Source organism: Ursus maritimus, unplaced genomic scaffold (assembly GCF_017311325.1).
Source record: "Ursus maritimus isolate PB19 unplaced genomic scaffold, ASM1731132v1 scaffold_9, whole genome shotgun sequence".
Lineage (NCBI taxonomy): Eukaryota > Metazoa > Chordata > Mammalia > Carnivora > Ursidae > Ursus > Ursus maritimus.
Window position 1 is genome coordinate 26,441,726 of NW_024427107.1, and position 17,953 is coordinate 26,459,678.

A 17,953-nucleotide genomic window follows, 5' to 3' on the forward strand; every position below is an offset into this window, starting at 1 on the left:
AGGGCATGTTTAGAAAATGAGAGTGGTTTTTGAAACGCAATCATCTGATAGAATGAGTATGATGGAGGTTTAGAGGATTGTGAGCAGGACTGTCAAAAACGATTGAAAGCATTGAGCGTTGAGGAGAACATAAGGGAGTATATGCTAATGTGTCCTTCAGGTAAATTAGACACACAAGTTATAAAGATCTTATGGGACCAGGATTACTGGGTTTAAGTGAATCCAAAAATGCCAATTCATTCACTTAACAACTATTTCCTCAGGTCCCACCATATGCCTAACACTAATCTAAGCCCTAGGTATAAACAATGAATAAAATCACCAAGTCCCAGTGCTCAAGGAGGTTATATTCTAGTGGGAAGTTAGATAACAAAGGAGTAAAAAAAAAAAAAAAAAAAAAAAAGGTAAGATGTGGTTTGTATTCTTCATGGATTTTATAGTTTTCTTCATCACATTAAAGGAGACTTGAATATTAGGGACCTGGAAATACTTGAATGGCACACCTTCGTCTGGTTCTGGAAATATCCTCTCCCCAGGCATCCATCCCTTTGGTTTTTGATTGACCTGCTTTCTGAAGACTGGAGAAGGTGATATGTTAATGCTTGGTTGTAATACAAGCCCTGAAAACTTTACAGCAATGACTGACAAATTATTAGAATACATGCTCAAATCACATTTTCACTTGTATTTGCAGGCATCTTTTACTCTTTCTCTTCTTTTAAATTTGGCACAACTTTCAAATCCAGGTCTTTCTTCTTTTGGCTTTTCTCTTTATCCTTGGTCTCATGGCTTCACTTACAGAGACAGATCCGAAGTGTTAGAATCTGGGGGCCCATCTCACATACATGCCAAGTATCCCCTTTTCCTCATACTTCTTTTGCTCCTGGTAAAGTTAACCTAATTTTTCCATTAAAATTATTCTATCTTTTATCGTTATTGCTACTGACTCTGTCTCCTTTCCTGGGGGCCTGAACCACCTTCCCTACACTCCTCTTATATAACACTCAGCCAGGGGTAGAATCAAACCAGCAGTGACTGCCCTGTTTTTGGATTATTCTTTTTTTTTTTTTTTTTAAAGATTTTATTTATTTATGTGACAGAGATAGAGACAGCCAGCGAGAGAGGGAACACAGCAGGGGGAGTGGGAGAGGAAGAAGCAGGCTCCCAGCGGAAGAGCCTGATGTGGGGCTCGATCCTGGATCGCCGGGATCACGCCCTGAGCCGAAGGCAGACGCTTTTAACGACTGCGCCACCCAGGCGCCCCGTGTTTTTTGATTATTCTTGATTTGAATTAAGGCAACAGATAAGCCAAGGTTGGTCTACCACGGTTAATTAGACATCACAAAAGAGCTCAGAAGAATCCACTCAGAAACCAATTAATTTAAGATTTCAAATAATTATTTCCAAAGAATAAAATGGCAAATGCAAATCTTTGAAAAGCTTTGGACTTACGTATTAACAGTAAATGTTTCTATGGCAGGTGCCTAACCAACATATCTAATTAGTTGGTAATATTTTACCTGTTGTTGATGGGGAGAAATTTGGTATTGTTTGCTTGTTTGTTTTGTGTTTGCTTTATTCTCCTTACACTGAAGCCTGATATGTCCTTTTTTATGGTCTTAGAGACTTTCCCAGTTTTGTCCAATAAGTCTCTATAACCATTCAAACCCTTCAACTGGACGTGAAAGTCAAACTCATACATAACTGAAGACCGCCATCAAGAGCATCACAAATGTCTTGCTTCTTTAAAATAGTGGCTGGAACCCTCAAGAATGAGTGGGCAAAGTGTGTACCACGTAAACTTGAAAATGTGAGCTGTAATTAAGAAAAAAAATTGTGGTGCCTATAGCGAATCCAAATGTGGAAACAAGAAATATATTGACAACTCTTGGACAATCTAATAACCACATTTTTATTTAGCTGAAGTTGTATCTAATATAAACCTGAACTAAGGTAAAATTATTCAAAATTATTTGATGGATATTCAAAATACCATTACAATTAATGAAAATATTTGGCATTTATTGAGTACTGAGTATATACTAGAGTCTATACTGATTGTCTAACATGCATTGTTTCGTTTAGTCTTCATCTCAATTGATTAAAATTAATATTATTGTTATCACTTTCAGGTAAGGAAACTCAAGACTAATAGAGGTGAAAGAATTTGCTGATATATCCATACCTGAGATTTAACCTCCTATGTAATTATACCTTGAAACTTATATTTTCAACTATTAAATAAACTATATCAATTTGAAGCTACAAATATGCAGTGAAGAATAACTTAGTTGGTAGATGGAGAAGTTGTAGAATGTCTATTTAAATAGTAGCTTCCAGAGTCAAAGAATTCATTTTAGCAACTGTGGGTTATACCAATAAGCACATAATATTGCTACAATTACAATTTATAAATGTGGAGAAAAACAAACAATGAAAATACTATAAAAGTAAACTTTAGACACAAATAGAAATTCTAGCATGTGTATTATAAGATACTCTAGGGAAAGAAAAAAAAAAAAAAGCCTTAACAGCAGATTAACAAATCCTTGCCTGGACCAGAATATGATTCAATTTAAAATGTTTTGAACCATAATCCTGGAGTAGTCCCATTTGCTCAGGATATTTTCAAACAATAACTATTATTATATACACACATACACTTGACCCTGGAAGCGGTTCTATATGTATTTATTTGACGTTTAACAGAACCAAGACTCCATGATACTTTGAGAAAAATTCTAAAAACTTACCCTTTCAAGGTTTCTTCAGTTTTCTTAAGGTGTTCAGAAATACATCTTCAAATATAAAATATACATTAATGCATTGGTTTGCTAAAACCAAAAAGGGTTTGGGAAGACTTAAAATTACAACACACTTTTTTTCAATAGAAATAAATGGCAAAACAAAACAAAACAAAAAAACCCCAACCAAACAAAAATAAGGCAAAAGTGGGAAGAAGCACAGTGGTTCCAGGAGTGAGTCTGGCTGTGGAAACCATTGCATTTGTGCACCTGACATCGGCAAATTAGCACTTGGGTCTAAATGCAATGTGCCTGATGATTGAATTAAGGACACTAGAATTTTGCTTGTGAAAAGGCACCCACGACAAAGCTGGAATATCAAGATGACAAAGACTAAGAAAGAGGGGAGATTCATTCCATTCCACCATGCTGGCAAAAGGCTGCCCCTTGCGAAGTTCCAGGGGGGACACACCCTGTTTGGGGAAAGGAACATAACTCCACTGGCAAAAAGGGGAACAGAAGCGGGATATAAACAGCCGGAATAATTGCGCCAAATCATCAACCTTCGTTATTTTGGAGAGAACAAGCAAGCAGGGCTTTATTTTCTTGATGCTCCCCAAAGAACCGTGCTACCTTTATGACCTTACAAGCCTGGGTTAGTTTGCTCATCTAAAAGCATTTTCAGGAAAACTTGCTTTTGCTCTCAGGTTATGCACTTGAATAAATATACATTGCTTTGCCCAAATATATTTTCCTTCTAACAAATTAGCCAGGATTTCTGGTCTGATTTCTTACTGTGAATAGCATTTTATTGAGAAACAAAAAGAAATTTGTGAAATCCCCCTGTAGGAATGGATGGATTAGTTGTTATTCATGACACCTCCACTGCTCTCAGACCTTCAGGATGCTTTATGCAGAGAGAGACAAGCCTGTTAGCCTGCTGTGGCAAAGAGAAGATACTTTGGGAGAACAGTACTTTCTATGGAACAGCTTTTACTTTTCCCTGATGGGTCTGGAATTATAACTCCACTGTTAAATTCAACCGTATACGTGTAGACAAGGAAAAAGGTGCAACAGTGCAATGCCCAGAGGTAAAGGGAACATATACTAGCATTTAAGAAACGGACAGACACAAAAAGAAGAAAAGGAGAGAATAAGGCTGAAAAAATGAAATGAAGATGACAACTTACATTTTTTTTTTTTTTGCATTTCAGTTTCACATATACACTGGAATTTTAATCTGTAGTATTCTTACAGAAAATGACTATGCATCCAAGATTCAGATTTGCAGGCGCTTCCATTCTTTTTTTATTTTTTTTGATTATGAAGAAATCAAAATAGAGAAATTCAGTGAACTACCTACTGCCTGGTGGTAGATCTGAGACTGGAAACTGATTTTCTGATGAATCTCAGTAAGCTTCTAATTAGGAGTTCTATTAAATGAAGTCCAAATTTTACAAAAATGCCTTTACCAAAGGATTTTGTATTTCCACAGCACTTGGCTTGGTATGAATCTGGGGGTTGATGTTCAGTAGATAAGCAGCAAGAATGTAAAGTGCAAAACAATTCTTACCCTTAGGTGAATATTTCAAATATGTTATTCTATGCTTGAGGTTAAATGAAATTTTTGCTCATGCAAGAAATAAATTCTGCTTAGGTAAAATGTAGTGTATTGTTTTCCTTCTTATAATTAATAAGTGGCCTTGAGGAATCAAAATCGCTGAGTAGTATGAGAAAGCACTTGCTAATGGAGATACGTTTATCCAAAGAAATGTTTTTGTTTTTTTCTGAAATGAAAATCTCTTCAGCTAAACTGTATCATGTAGTCAGTTCTCCTCTCCCCTCCCCGTTTAAATATCAGACCATGTAAACTACACAGTGACACTCAGAGCTGAGCTTGACTGGGCTCAGGAGAAATGTTGACTTTGCACGAGGGAAGGTTTTAGATGTCTAGGCTCAAGTGTTCTTAGTTGGATTTCACTGCAGCAGATAAAGGAACAGAACCCTCAATTGCTCCTACAGGGATAGACAAAAATGAACAAATGTGTTTTTTCCCCCCATAGTAATACAGAAACTATTCTTAAAGGATTTTGACTGGATATAATTGTAAAAAATACGCATGGGTAACTCCATATAAAGTTGTTTGGCTTATAAAAATGTTTTAAAGTTGATATGTTGGATGAATTACTTGTTTTTCTTTAAAAACAATGGAAAGCTCAAATAATAGAGCATCTCATAGTGGACTAGAGAATCAGATACACTTGAGTTGGAATCCTTATAAGCAATCGCCACTTTGAGCAAATTACTTTACTTCTAAGACTCAGTATTTTCATCTCTAATTTGTAGATGATAATATCTTTCTCATGGGGATGTTATGAGAAGGCAGACAATTTTGTAGAGGTCATGCACTGGCCTGACATAGTCGTGGTTCTCAATAATTGGTAGACGTTGTCAAATTAGAAATGAAGGTTTGTTTCATCAGATAAAAGATGCTACAATTTTTCTAATAACAAAAACTCCACCATTGGGACATAATGGATACAAGATTAAGCAGATTAATGTATTTAGAGGATATTGCCCTTATTTATATCCCGATAAATGGATATGAAGTAGTCCCGGGCAGCCCCCAAATGAAGATTTTTTTTTTTGGTGAGTTTCAAGTGCATGTGGGTTATTGCCTGGGATTAGCCTCAAGAAAATAGGATTTTCCTCCAAAGCCCAGCAGCATCATATATGAAATATTATTAATCTCTTTAGAAAAAAAGAAAAATCTGGTTCTCTTAGAATTGTCTAGAAGTATTCCCTTTAAACTTGCAGTCTCTTCAAATTCAGTATTTTGCAAACTATGTTAGATATAGTTTTAACATAACCTTTGTAAGAAGAAGGAGATTGATTAATTTGCTGCTGACAAGAGTTCACATTCTTTTTGTTTTTCTCAGAGGATGCATCTGCTTCCTATTCTGAACATGGTTCTACTTACAATCTAATTGCGCTACCCTGCACTGCCCTATTATTTTCTGAGTCTGAGCCTACATTTTAGGCCAATCATCGGAGAGTACAGGAAGAGAAGACTTGGAAATTGAAGGCTACACATATACATACTAGTCTCGTTCCATATATCAGTATAGCATGCAGTTCTACACTTTAGGCTTGTCCTCACAATTTCCTGAGATAGGTCAGAATTATTGTCTCCATATGAGGTGTGGTATTTGTCATCTAATGATAAATGGTTGAATGATTTAAGCACTTACTTGGGCTTCATACTTACTTTGCTCCTATCCCTCGGTCTTGAGCTCTAGAGTTAGAATATTTTGTCCAGATGTATCAATGGAGACTTTGAAGAAAAAAATCATTCAGGTTTTATTAAGTTTAACTCCTAAAATATCACTGTGAGTAGTAATTAAATTAGTATCCTTGAAGCACTCTAATAAATGAGATACAATTTAAAGGAAAGATTACATATGTAAAAGCTTAATTCAAATTAAGATCTTCTTTCTATGTTAACTTGGTGAATTTATTTTTGTTGCAATGTCCCATTGCCTAGAAAACCATCGTGGTGGTACTCACCCCGAAATGAACAATATATATATTTCATCATAAACTGGAGTTAGAAGGTTTTGGGAGCTTGAACTCTCGGAAACAGCTTTATGTTTGAGCTTGGTACACTTGGCTGAAGTCTTGAGTTTCTGGGTTTTTTTTTTTTCTCTCTACACATCAGATCTTTAATTAGAAACTAACCCAATCACTCCTGCTTAGCGTAAGAAAACCATACTGCGAAGATTAGTACAAGAGATGAATCCTACCTCACAACAGAATCATAGACCTAAGGATTACAGAGGGTAAAATCATTCACTCATCTTGTCCAATAGTCTCTCCTGAATACTGATTCAATCTATTATATTTCTAGTAATATACTAAGCATGCAACACTAAATATGCTGAATATATTATAAACTAATATATACTAATTATACACTACAACATATATACAAGTATATACTAATATATACTAATATACTGAATATACTAAACATTGGTAATATGCTATATATACTAACATACAGTTTAGTATATTAACACTGAACATGCAACACTGAACTTATCGTTCCTAACATGTCCTAAAAGAATGCTATTGGAAACTTTTGTACATCATATATACAATTCCAAAGCCATCATTTTACAACTGAACAAAAAGGTTCAGAGAGGTGATTTAACTCTGCTGATACCACATGGCTGATCAGCTGCAGGTTAGAGTTCTCAATCCAGGACTTCTAACTTCAAGGCCAGCATGTACTCAATTATGTTATACTCAATTCTTACAACACTACTAAGGTTTAATAGAATTTTGAAAAAAAAAATGTGTTTTCTTCATTAGCCTTAGTTTTCCTCCACCAGTAGTTAAAACCAATGATCCATTTGTTTAATAAGCCTTACATGAACAGGAACCATGTCTTTGCCTCTTTGTATATTCTCAGCATCTAGAACAGTGTTCTGCACGAGTAGGTGTCCAATCATTGTTGATTCAATGGGCAGAATTCATTGTTTAAACCTAATATATGCCAAACCTCAGATGGCTGTCCCTATCTGTCTAATTTTCCCAGAAACAGAAATGTTCATTCATTCTATTGCAAGGTTTCCTGTTTCTGTTTAATTTTTATGTATTGGGTTCTTTTTTCTCTTTAATTATCACACCAGGAAGTTCTTTGGCAAGATACGTTGGAGTCCCTCTGGCCATGGAGTTTTTTCTGTGAGTTACAATTTCATGTTTTTCCTTTTACATTTGAGGATTGAATTAAGAAAATAATAAAGCTATAGTAAGACTTGTAGCAGTGTGATAAATAATAAAGAATGTTTATTATTTGCACCATATTCTATATAGTATAGTATTCTATGCACTAGAGTCTACAAAATGGAAAATTATAAAACTAAAACTCACGGTAACTTTTATAGAGAAAAATCTAAGGGAAACAACTGACAAGGTAATCTTCACTTTTACAGAAAATATTCATCTAAATCTTCCATAGTATTATTTGGCTTAATACTAATAAATCAGTAAGGAACTTTTAACACAGTTCATTCTAATGTTTACCTGAAGATATCATAGCTTCTGATAATTATTTTTAAAAAAAGAATACAGTTCATGCATGAACTGCTGAACAGAAGTGCATTCCTCTTTGAATGTGTAGAGATCGAACTTTTTCTATAAATCCAGATGAACTTGATAGATTCTTTAAAGTAGTTCATTCGCAATACTTTTTTCTTTTAAAGATTTTATTTATTTGACAGACAGCGAGAGAGGGAACACAAGCAGGGGGAGTGGGAGAGGGAGACGCAGGCTTCCTGTTGAGCAGGGAGCCCGATGAGGGGCTCAGTCCCAGGGCCCTGGGATCATGACCTGAGCGGAAGGCAGACACTTAACGACTGAGCCACCCAGGCGCCCCCACAATACTTTCTTCTCATTGATGGTATCTATATAAATACAGTTGTACCTGTGTATCTGTAGACACACACACACACATGCATATGCATATGCTAAGTTGATGAAATCATCAAACGGTAACACCTATTCAAATAAAGAAAGGAAATATATACATTGACCACAGTTAGGGTCTCTAGATAGTACCTTTATGGTTTGTTTATATTCTGTTTCTATGGACTTTGTATTCTATTTGTAAGAAACTAGGTGGAGTACTTAGCATTCACTTAGAACCTACAATATTTCTGAATCTGTTACTTTCCCCATATGTCTCTCTTCATTCTTAGTATGACATTGTCCCATAACTTTCATAAGTATATATTCATATTTATGTGGTATATCCAAATAAAAATTTGGTATAAACAATATTCATTCATTCATTCATTCATTTTATTTGACCAACAAATATTTATTGTCATTTGCTATGTGCTAGGTATCTTTTAATACCATAGAATGATATAGTAGAAGAGCAGACAAAAAATCTTTTTCCTAATGGAGCTTGCATCAAACTGAAGAGAAACACACAAAATAAAATTATCTATTTCTACTTGTGTTGAGTTTTGCAAGGGAAAAACACATTGTGCAATAAGAGTATATGTAAAAATAACTTAAACCTCAACCAAAGTGTCTCCTTTAGTTAAAAAAAAAAAAATTCACTAGTGGTTTGGTTTGCAAGCCAAGAAGTGTCATGGGACTTCAGGTGGTTATTTTATATGCTGCTATGACACACATTTTCTTTTTACGCGGGGAGTTTTGGAGAACTATTGTCTCATCTCAGACAAATTTTTGAATTTTTTTTTGGATATTCATTTCAAAAAATAAACCACATAATATCACAGCTTAGAAATTATAAAAATGATTTTCCAATACCTCCCTTTCTTTAATAGAAAATAGAGCCTCAACAAGTTGATTCTGCAGATTTTCAAGTGTAGGCCAGAGAGTATTTCTAAATATGGACTATCAAGAAATGCTTATGAATGTTCATTTAGAAGCTTGGTCATATGGGTCAACTCATGTTTTGAACAAATGGAGCACATGGAAAAATAAATTAATATATTAGCAACACATGTCAACAACACTCTATACAGGAAAACAGCAAAGACTATATATAGCCTAACACATAATCAACACACAAACAAAACACTATGCAAATTTGCATGTGATAAATGTGTAGAAAAACGTTTTATTCATTTTTCTTTTCTAAAGGGGATCCTGTTGTAAGATAAAGGAAGGCAGGATAGGGAAGGGATGGGTTTGATGTTCTTTGTGTTTATTTTGCTTATCTGTGGGTATACAATCTTTTACCAATTTTGGAGAATCTTTGGTCAACTTTTCGAATATTGATTCTGCCTCATTCTCTCTCTCTCTCTCGGCATCATCTGCATTCATGTTAGACTAATTGACTGGGTCATTTATATGTCTATGCTCTCTTCTATACTTTTCATTTATTTCTCTCTGTTTTTAGTTTACATGTTTTTTGTTCACTCATCTTCAAACCTAAAAACCTTATCCTCTATTTTCTCTTAATTACTGTTAAGCCCATATGTGGAAGTCTGAATTTCATTTAATTTTTAGTTCTATAGTTCCTTTGGGTTATTTTTATAGACTCTAGTTATTTGGTGAAATTCTCCATCTTTTAATTTTTTCTGTCTCTTTACCTCTATTTTTCAAATATATGAATTGTTATTTTAAAATTCTTTTCAATAACCCCAATATCTTAATCTCTTGTTATTTCTCTTGGTCTTGGGTTATTTGGTGTCATTTCTTGTCATTCCTATTGAGTGATTAGACTGGTAAATGACTTGTAATGACATCAGATGACATACATTTTGTTTAAAAAGTGGATAGGCTCCAAATACTCTTAACTTGCACCAAAGAAGGGCCATCCTTTTCTCTAGGAGGTAGATAGATGTGGTAGCTATCAATTTAATCAAGTCAGGGATTATGCTGATTCAAATCCAGACTGGTATGGCTCTGTCTACCTTAGGTTTGTCCCGTTCTTCATTCATAGCTCTCCAGAGTTTAGATGAGAACCTGGTCATTTTCACCATAGCCCTTCTGATAGCATGACTTGAACTTTAATCCTTATTTCTCAACACTGAGAATGTCAGCTAATACTCTTTGTTTTTCAGAGGTTTTGGCTCAGATTTTTAACTTTCTGTCCCACACAACTTCAGAATTTGGGCAACTGTTTGCTAAGGAATCAAGCTATAAACTTGAAACCCTCAACACTTGAAGTTTTGTTTTTTGTTTTTTGTTTTTCTATTGTGAAACTGTCAAAAACTTAGCTATTTTCTCTGTCCCCACCAGCAGAAGTCCTAAACTTGGATTCCTGTTTTCTTGCTTATTGGGAAAACTGTTGCAGTTTCAACCTCTAGGAAACTAACTTTTCCACATTTCAGTCCAAAAAGGAAGGATAAAAATGATTTCATTTTGAGTTTATGAGTTGATTACCATGACTTTGCAATTTCAAAATTTGGAATAGTATAGATGAACATGTTTCAGCATATTAAATAAATTAGATGAGTGTCTTCTCCAAACATAATAAAAGATGAAATATTCATGGAAAATACATAACAATTGTTAAATTGTATAATTTCAATGTGTAAATATCATTCTATTAATTAAAGTTATTTCTTGGGCTTTATTATCATTAAAAAGATGAGAGGGTGGTGACAAACTTTCTAACATTCATGAAGTACCAAAAAATTAGAATAGTTTTGAATAAAGCATGTTACCAGATTCGCAATGGCGTGTCTTATAGAATTTGCAACAATGTTGGTTTATCACTATTTAAGAAAGAACCAAAAGCTTTATGCAGTAATGATGAATTATACAAATTTATTTTTAATTGGGAGCAACTTTAATGTAGAAGTAAAAAAATATGTCTAAATTGTTATTAACAGAACAATTTTTTGTATTATCTTTTTTTTATATCTTTGAAATTATTGGAAATCCCTTAGAACATTTCCAAGGCAGCTATAGACATAATTTGGGGAATTATACATGATTTACTGTGATTAAAGAGTATCTGAGGTGCCTGGGGGCTTAGTCAGTTAGGTGTCTGCCTTCAGCTCAGGTCATGATCCAGGGTCCTGGGATCAAGTCCCACATCAGGCTCCCGGCTCAGTGGGAAACCTGCTTCTCCCTCTCCCTCTGCTTGCTGCTCCCCATGCTGTGTGTCAAACAAATAAATAAACTCTTAAAAAAAAAAGTATCTGAAGATTATGCAACAAAGAAAGTTATGCCAGTATCTTCTTCTAACAGAGGTGGCTATTAAAGTGAAGAAATGTTTTACTCTGATTTTTATTTATTTTTCTTTTGTTGCTAATTCCTACATAAGTATAAGTATACCGAAAGTACATTTAAAGTATTGTCATGTAAAAGTAGTGACTTTTTCTTACCTTAAAAATATAAGTACAGCGATTAGTATAGCAAGACCATTTTGGAGGGATCCGGGGAATTATACTAAAAATCTTATATTTCTAAAAGAAAAAATGAATTTCAATTAAATTAAGAAATATTTTGGGAAGAAATCATGGCACCTTTGTTAGTGCATCATTTTTACTGTATTAGAAGAATAAAAATAGTATTTACTACTAACAACCACATACTAAACAGTTCAGCAAATTCCTTTGGTGGAACAAAACTATTACCAGTATTTTTGTTTTCTTAATGGCATGGAGCGCCACTTAAATGTATCACACAGTGAGCGATGCTTAAAGAGCAATCACTATCCATATTATTTTTCAACAGGTTATATACTTCTCTAAATCGTATGCCTCATGTATGGAATAAAAGGGTGCAACTATATAATTTCTAAATATTTCATCCTTGATACATTATTTGGCTCTATGTCCACTCGGGAAATGTTTTTCTTGTGCTAATTACATGTGTTCACACTCTCTTGTAATTGTTTACCCACAGATAATTTGATTCAATGTCATTCAATCCAAACCCAAATTTCATTTGGAAATGATGACGTGTGTGTGTGTGTGTGTATGCGCACACTAGTGTTTTCATGAACCAAACACAAATCAATGTAAATGTCCATTCTGAAAGATTAAGTGAGATAGAGATGAATTACATCTTCCAGTCCAGAAGCCAGTATTCCCTCATTCTTCTACTTTTACTTTGAACAGCAATATCTGAATGCTGTTATTTATTATTTTTATTAATTTAATAATTATTAATTTTATTTATTTATTAATCTCTAACTCACATCACAAACCTTACCTTTTATCTTTCTCGTAATGCTTCCTAGATAGTCTTTAGCTATCTCTATTAAAGAACCAATAGTTCCTAGAGTGATTTTTAACTTGACTCTCCATTTGGTGTGCTCTGGCAATATAATTGAGCAACTGTTTGACCCTAAACATTGACATCCATTTTATATTCCCTGTAACGATAATATACACATACTCATTTAATTTCTACTTTGAACTTTCCTTGAAAACATAGGACATTCCAATGTGATATGAAATGGTTTTAGTCAAGAACATCCTGCCCACATTTGGTGAATGCGATATGAATTGTTGCATAACGGAGTCTGGTGTGATTTTCCTAGTTTGTCCACTCATACAATGATGGAGTTATTTTAAAGAATAATAATATGATTTTATCTTTACCAAGGTACCCCAGAATACCTAATTCTACTCTTGGTCTCTTTATTCCTCCCCATGTATGTGTGTGTATATATATATGTATATATATACACACACACACACACACACACACACACACACAAAAGCAGCAAAAGAAGCCTTTACAATTATCTAGAAGACTGGCCCTCAAGTTTATACTTCAATTGAAATTGGGTCAGGAGAAAGAACACACTTTTTCAAGGCCAGAAGACTAATCTTTCTTCTAAACGAAACCTGAATCTGGAATTGACCATTCCAATGAGAAAATAATAAATAAATAAATAAATAAATAAATAAATAAATAAATAAATAAATAAAATAACCATAACTGCCAGCATCACAGAAAATGGAAGAGAAAGAGAACAAAAATAGGATTTGCCCTTAGGCCTTGTGCTGATCAGATCTCAGCTGCTTGCTACAAGAATTTTCAACAGGACTGCTGTTTTGCATTCCACTGCTGTGTTGAAGGAGGAAGTTCCAAGAAGACAAAGCCCTGAGCTTGGCAAATAAAAACAGGGGGTCTTTTCCCCATTCTGACTGGACAGGTGGAAAAGATGGCTCATGCTTCCTTGCATTGAGTTTTCACTTACTTTGAAAACTCATCTCCTACGAAATATGATCAGTCAGTTTCCTCCAACTTCAACAATGCCTTTTATCCTTGGAAGGTGATATTTCTTCCACTTGATTCTGATCAACTCCTGGACTTGGGTGAGGGGAGGTTGTGGCAGGCAGGAAGAAAGAAAGGAAGGTGAGAAATATTGGACTTACCCTGGTGGTGAAAAATACTAATTTATAACTTTAAAGCTAAAATGTTCCAGTAGTTTTTTATTTGCTTTATTAAATGACAGATGATGCATGTATGTAATATTGTATTAATTGACTTCAAATACTGAGGTGCTGAATAGGATTCGCATCAGTTACTTTTAAATAGCAATTTACCTTGGGGCGCCTGGGTGGCTCAGTCGTTAAGCGTCTGCCTTCAACTCAGACCATGATCCTAGCATTCTGGGATCGAGCCCCACATCAGGCTCCTCCGCAGGGAGCCTGCTTCTTCCTCTCTCTGCTTGTGTTCCCTCTCTCGCTGGCTGTCAAATAAATAAATAAATCTTTTTTTTTTTTAAAGATTTTATTTATTTATTTGACAGAGATAGAGACAGCCAGCGAGAGAGGGAACACAAGCAGGGGGAGCGGGAGAGGAAGAAGCAGGCTCATAGCTGAAGAGCCTGATGTGGGGCTCGATCCCATAACGCCGAGATCACGCCCTGAGCCGAAGGCAGGCGCTTAACCGCTGTGCCACCCAGGCGCCCCTAATAAATAAATCTTAAAAAAAAATAGCAATTTACCTAGTACATTAGAAATAGAATTCCATTCATAAATATAATAAAAATCATAAATATATTTATTAGCAAATTAAGACATACCTGTGCATTTGGAGAGATTTATACTATTTAGATATGAAATTGGTAAAGGCCATGTAATAAACTTTGAAACTTACTTCTAAAATGTTAAGAATAATTTAGGATTCCATTGAAAAGCTTGGCTATTTTTGCCTTGGTAAAAGTGAATGAATATTGATTTCTTTAGAAATAAGTAGAGGGAGGATTTGTTTTTGAGATGAAAAAGATGGATTTTTAAAAATTATGGTAAAAATCGTGTAGCATGGATTCTACCCTCTTAAATCTGTAAGTGTATAATACAGTATTGTTAACTGTATGCACAGTGGGGTACAGCAGAACTCTAGAACTCTTCATCTTGCATGACTGAAACTCTGTATTCATTGAACAGCAACTCCCTATTCTCCTTTTCCCCCATCCTCCGGCAACCACCATCCTACTTTCTGTCTCTGTGAGTTTGACTACTTTAGATATCTCATATACAGGAAATTATGATGTATTTGTCCTTGTGTGACTGGCTTATTTCATTTAGCATAATGTCATCAAGTTTCATCCAGGTAGTAGCTTATGGCAGGATTTTTTCCCTTTTTTAAGCCTGAATAATATTCCATTTATATATAGTACATTTTCTTTATTTATGCAGCCATCAATGAACATTTAGGGTTTTTCCATCTCTTAGCTATTGTGAATAATACTGCAATGAAAACAGGAGTACAAAGATGTTCAACATCACTGATCTTCAGGAAAATGCAAATCAAAGTCACAATGAGATGGTTGGGATGACCATTAACAAAATAATCCGGAAAATAATGGTTGGGGAGGATGTGGAGAAATTGGAAAACTTGTGCATTGTTAGCAGGAGTGAAAACTGGTGCAGGCCCATGGAAAATAGTATGAGGGTTCCTTGAAAATTAAAAAAAGAACTACCACATAATCCAGCAATCCTATATCTGGGTATTTATCCAAAAGAATTGAAAAACAGATCTTGAAGAGATATTTGCATTCTCATGTTCTTTGCAGTGAGTTTGCTTTTACATTAAAAAATATTAAATAATTTTCAAAAAGCAGAAGTCATACTTCCTAAAATTGATAGCAGAGGATATTGAAGACAATGAAGAGTGGGTGGGTGGGCTAGTTGGTATTATTTTATTTCATATCAGTAGATTAATGCTAATATTTTCTAAGTGGAACAAAAATGATAGTGTAAATATATATTAAAATAAAATGGTTCAGTATATAGGCGGATAGAGATGCAATGATGAAAATATGAATTTCAACCAAAGTTCTAACTTAAGAACTAAATATATGTGCAATAACATTAAACAGAAGGGATTATTTTGAATAAGCCATTTCATACAGTGGGGGCAATGTAATAAAAAGCCAAGTATCACATTATCGTAGATATAATACATGGTTTTTTGAGCATGAAATGTATAGAAAAATAAAGACTTACTTGGCTTTTTAGAAAGCAAATGCATTTACTTTTAAAACATTAATATGTTAGAGAACTGGGGCTTTAAAATCTAAAAAAGAAGTCAAGATTTTAGACATTTAGATCCTGTTTTATTTGGAGTCTATAGAGGAGTTTTATTGCTTTTCATGCTTCTTTGTAAGGGAGAGAAGGGGACAAGAAACAAAAAAATACATCCGCTAGAAAAAAAAATTTGAAGTCAGCATAATAAAAAGCCACCCAAATATTGGCCATCTCTTTTTTTTTTCTATTTTTAAAAATGTATTATTTGGTCTGAACCTGGGTGATATTAACACATCCCAAGATAAAAACTTAAGACAATTTTTCTTTGGCCAAATGAATATTGTTCCACTAAAACTGTGCCCTTTCTCATTCCATTTTATTTCTTGGGGTGTTTGGGAGATGGAGGACTTCTTCATTATCTGCTGTACCTCATGGCAGTGACAACAATGAGAAAATTCAGTTTATACACATGAGAACTCATTTATTCCTTCGTTAAAATAACATTTAGTGCTGGGCACCGTGAGAGTAATCGGGATCCTAATCTTACTACTGGTGGGAACTGAGTGCCATAGAAGCAACCAGGAGGTGTGTGAATGTAACTTTGGGAGATAACAGGGAAGATTTCTTCATGAAGATCATGTAATGGATAGATAGTTGCTAAACTTCCAGTGAAGAGACTTGTGAAAATAACATTTATAAAAAGCAAAACCTTCTCCTTCTCCAAGTACTCATATTTTCATCTATCAGTTTCCTCCTTTCCCACAGGGAAGTGGGTCTATTCTCTTGTAGCTTTTGCTCCTCCAAAACCCGCACCATTAGTTATCACTTCCTGAATAGTTTTCTCATTTCCACTTTTTATCTTCTCGATTACAACTATTTTCAATAATTTCCATGCATTAAAAAAAAAAAAAAAGCCTGTCTTCTAACCTCCTATTTACTTTAACTACTACCTCTTTCTTATTCATGGAAAAACTTCGTAAAGATGTAACCTCCTCCCATGGGTTGTGGAGGCCTCTACTGAGAGATAAGGTCAGTAGAGATCGCAATGCTAAATTTAACAGCTCGTTCTCTGTTCAGACCTGCTTGAATACTTAATATGTGTACAACATTTGACTCTGAGAACTGCCCCTCACTGAAAAAGAACTTTTCCTTTAGCTTCATCTGTAGTATTGTCTTTTAATAATTTATTTAAATTTATCATATAGCCTCTTCCTCCTATATTCATTTCTGAAAATTTGTGTGAACTTATGTTTCTTTTACATTCTTCACATTTCTTCATTGTACTCACCACCTTAAAGTGGTTAAGTCTTAGTACCAGACACTTCATGCTTGGATTCTGAGTGTGTCATTTACTGCTGTATAACTTCGAGCAAACTGTTTTCTGAGCCTTTCAGACTCAAATGTTAAATAAATATAATAATTGTGTTGACTTCATAGTGTTTTAATGAGGATCAAATAAGATAATACCTACAAAATTATTGACATAGTGCCAAGTACTTTAATTAATAAATGGGAGATATTATTATAATTACTTTAGTTCATAATAATATATACTAGCTTAACATACTGGTGACTTTTGAATCCAAGCCCTCTACCACACTATCCAATATACTTTTCCAATATGGCAGCCATTATCCACGTGAGACTTTTGAAGTATTTGACATGTGGCTACTGTGAAGGGGAAGCTGAATTTTAAATTTTACTTAATACTGACTAATATAAATTTAAATAACTACATCTGACCAGAGACTACTATATTGGACAGTTCCACTCTAGACCTTTATTTTTAAATTCTTTCAAGACATTAAGTTTGTAAAGTTAAAAGATGTCTAAGCATCCACTTCCTCTCCTATATATTTCGGAACATGCTACTTTTCTGAATTTCCTATTTCAGTTAATGGCATCACCATTCACCAAAGCAACAATGTTCAAATGCTGTGTGATATATTAGGATTCATTCTGAAATGAAAAGAGCATGACCTTTGAATCAAACACACCTGGCTTCGAATAGGGCATCTCCATTTCCTTGCCATTTGACCCTGGGCAAATTAAATAACCTGCAAGAGTCTCATTTTTTTATTTGTAAAATAGAAATAAATATGTGTATCACACAAGGCTATTATCAGGATTAAATGGCATAACATATGTAAAACACCTGGCATAGTGTCTGGGCATATAAAGAGTGTATATTTCATAAATATACATTACCTCTTTTCTTGCCTC

At 34.4% G+C, this 17,953-nt stretch overlaps 1 long non-coding RNA gene across 3 annotated transcripts in view; it reads left to right on the forward strand.

Moving 5' to 3' along the window:
- Positions 1-17,953, forward strand: part of LOC103661356 — a 253,666-nt gene that overhangs the window by 208,072 nt on the left and 27,641 nt on the right. For 2 of the 3 annotated variants that reach the window (XR_005833675.1, XR_568041.2), the window contains one exon: positions 7,439-7,490. The exons of the other annotated variant lie outside the window; for it this stretch is intronic. This is a non-coding gene — a long non-coding RNA (uncharacterized LOC103661356). The remainder of the gene's footprint in view (positions 1-7,438; positions 7,491-17,953) is intronic. 3 annotated transcript variants of the gene reach the window in all.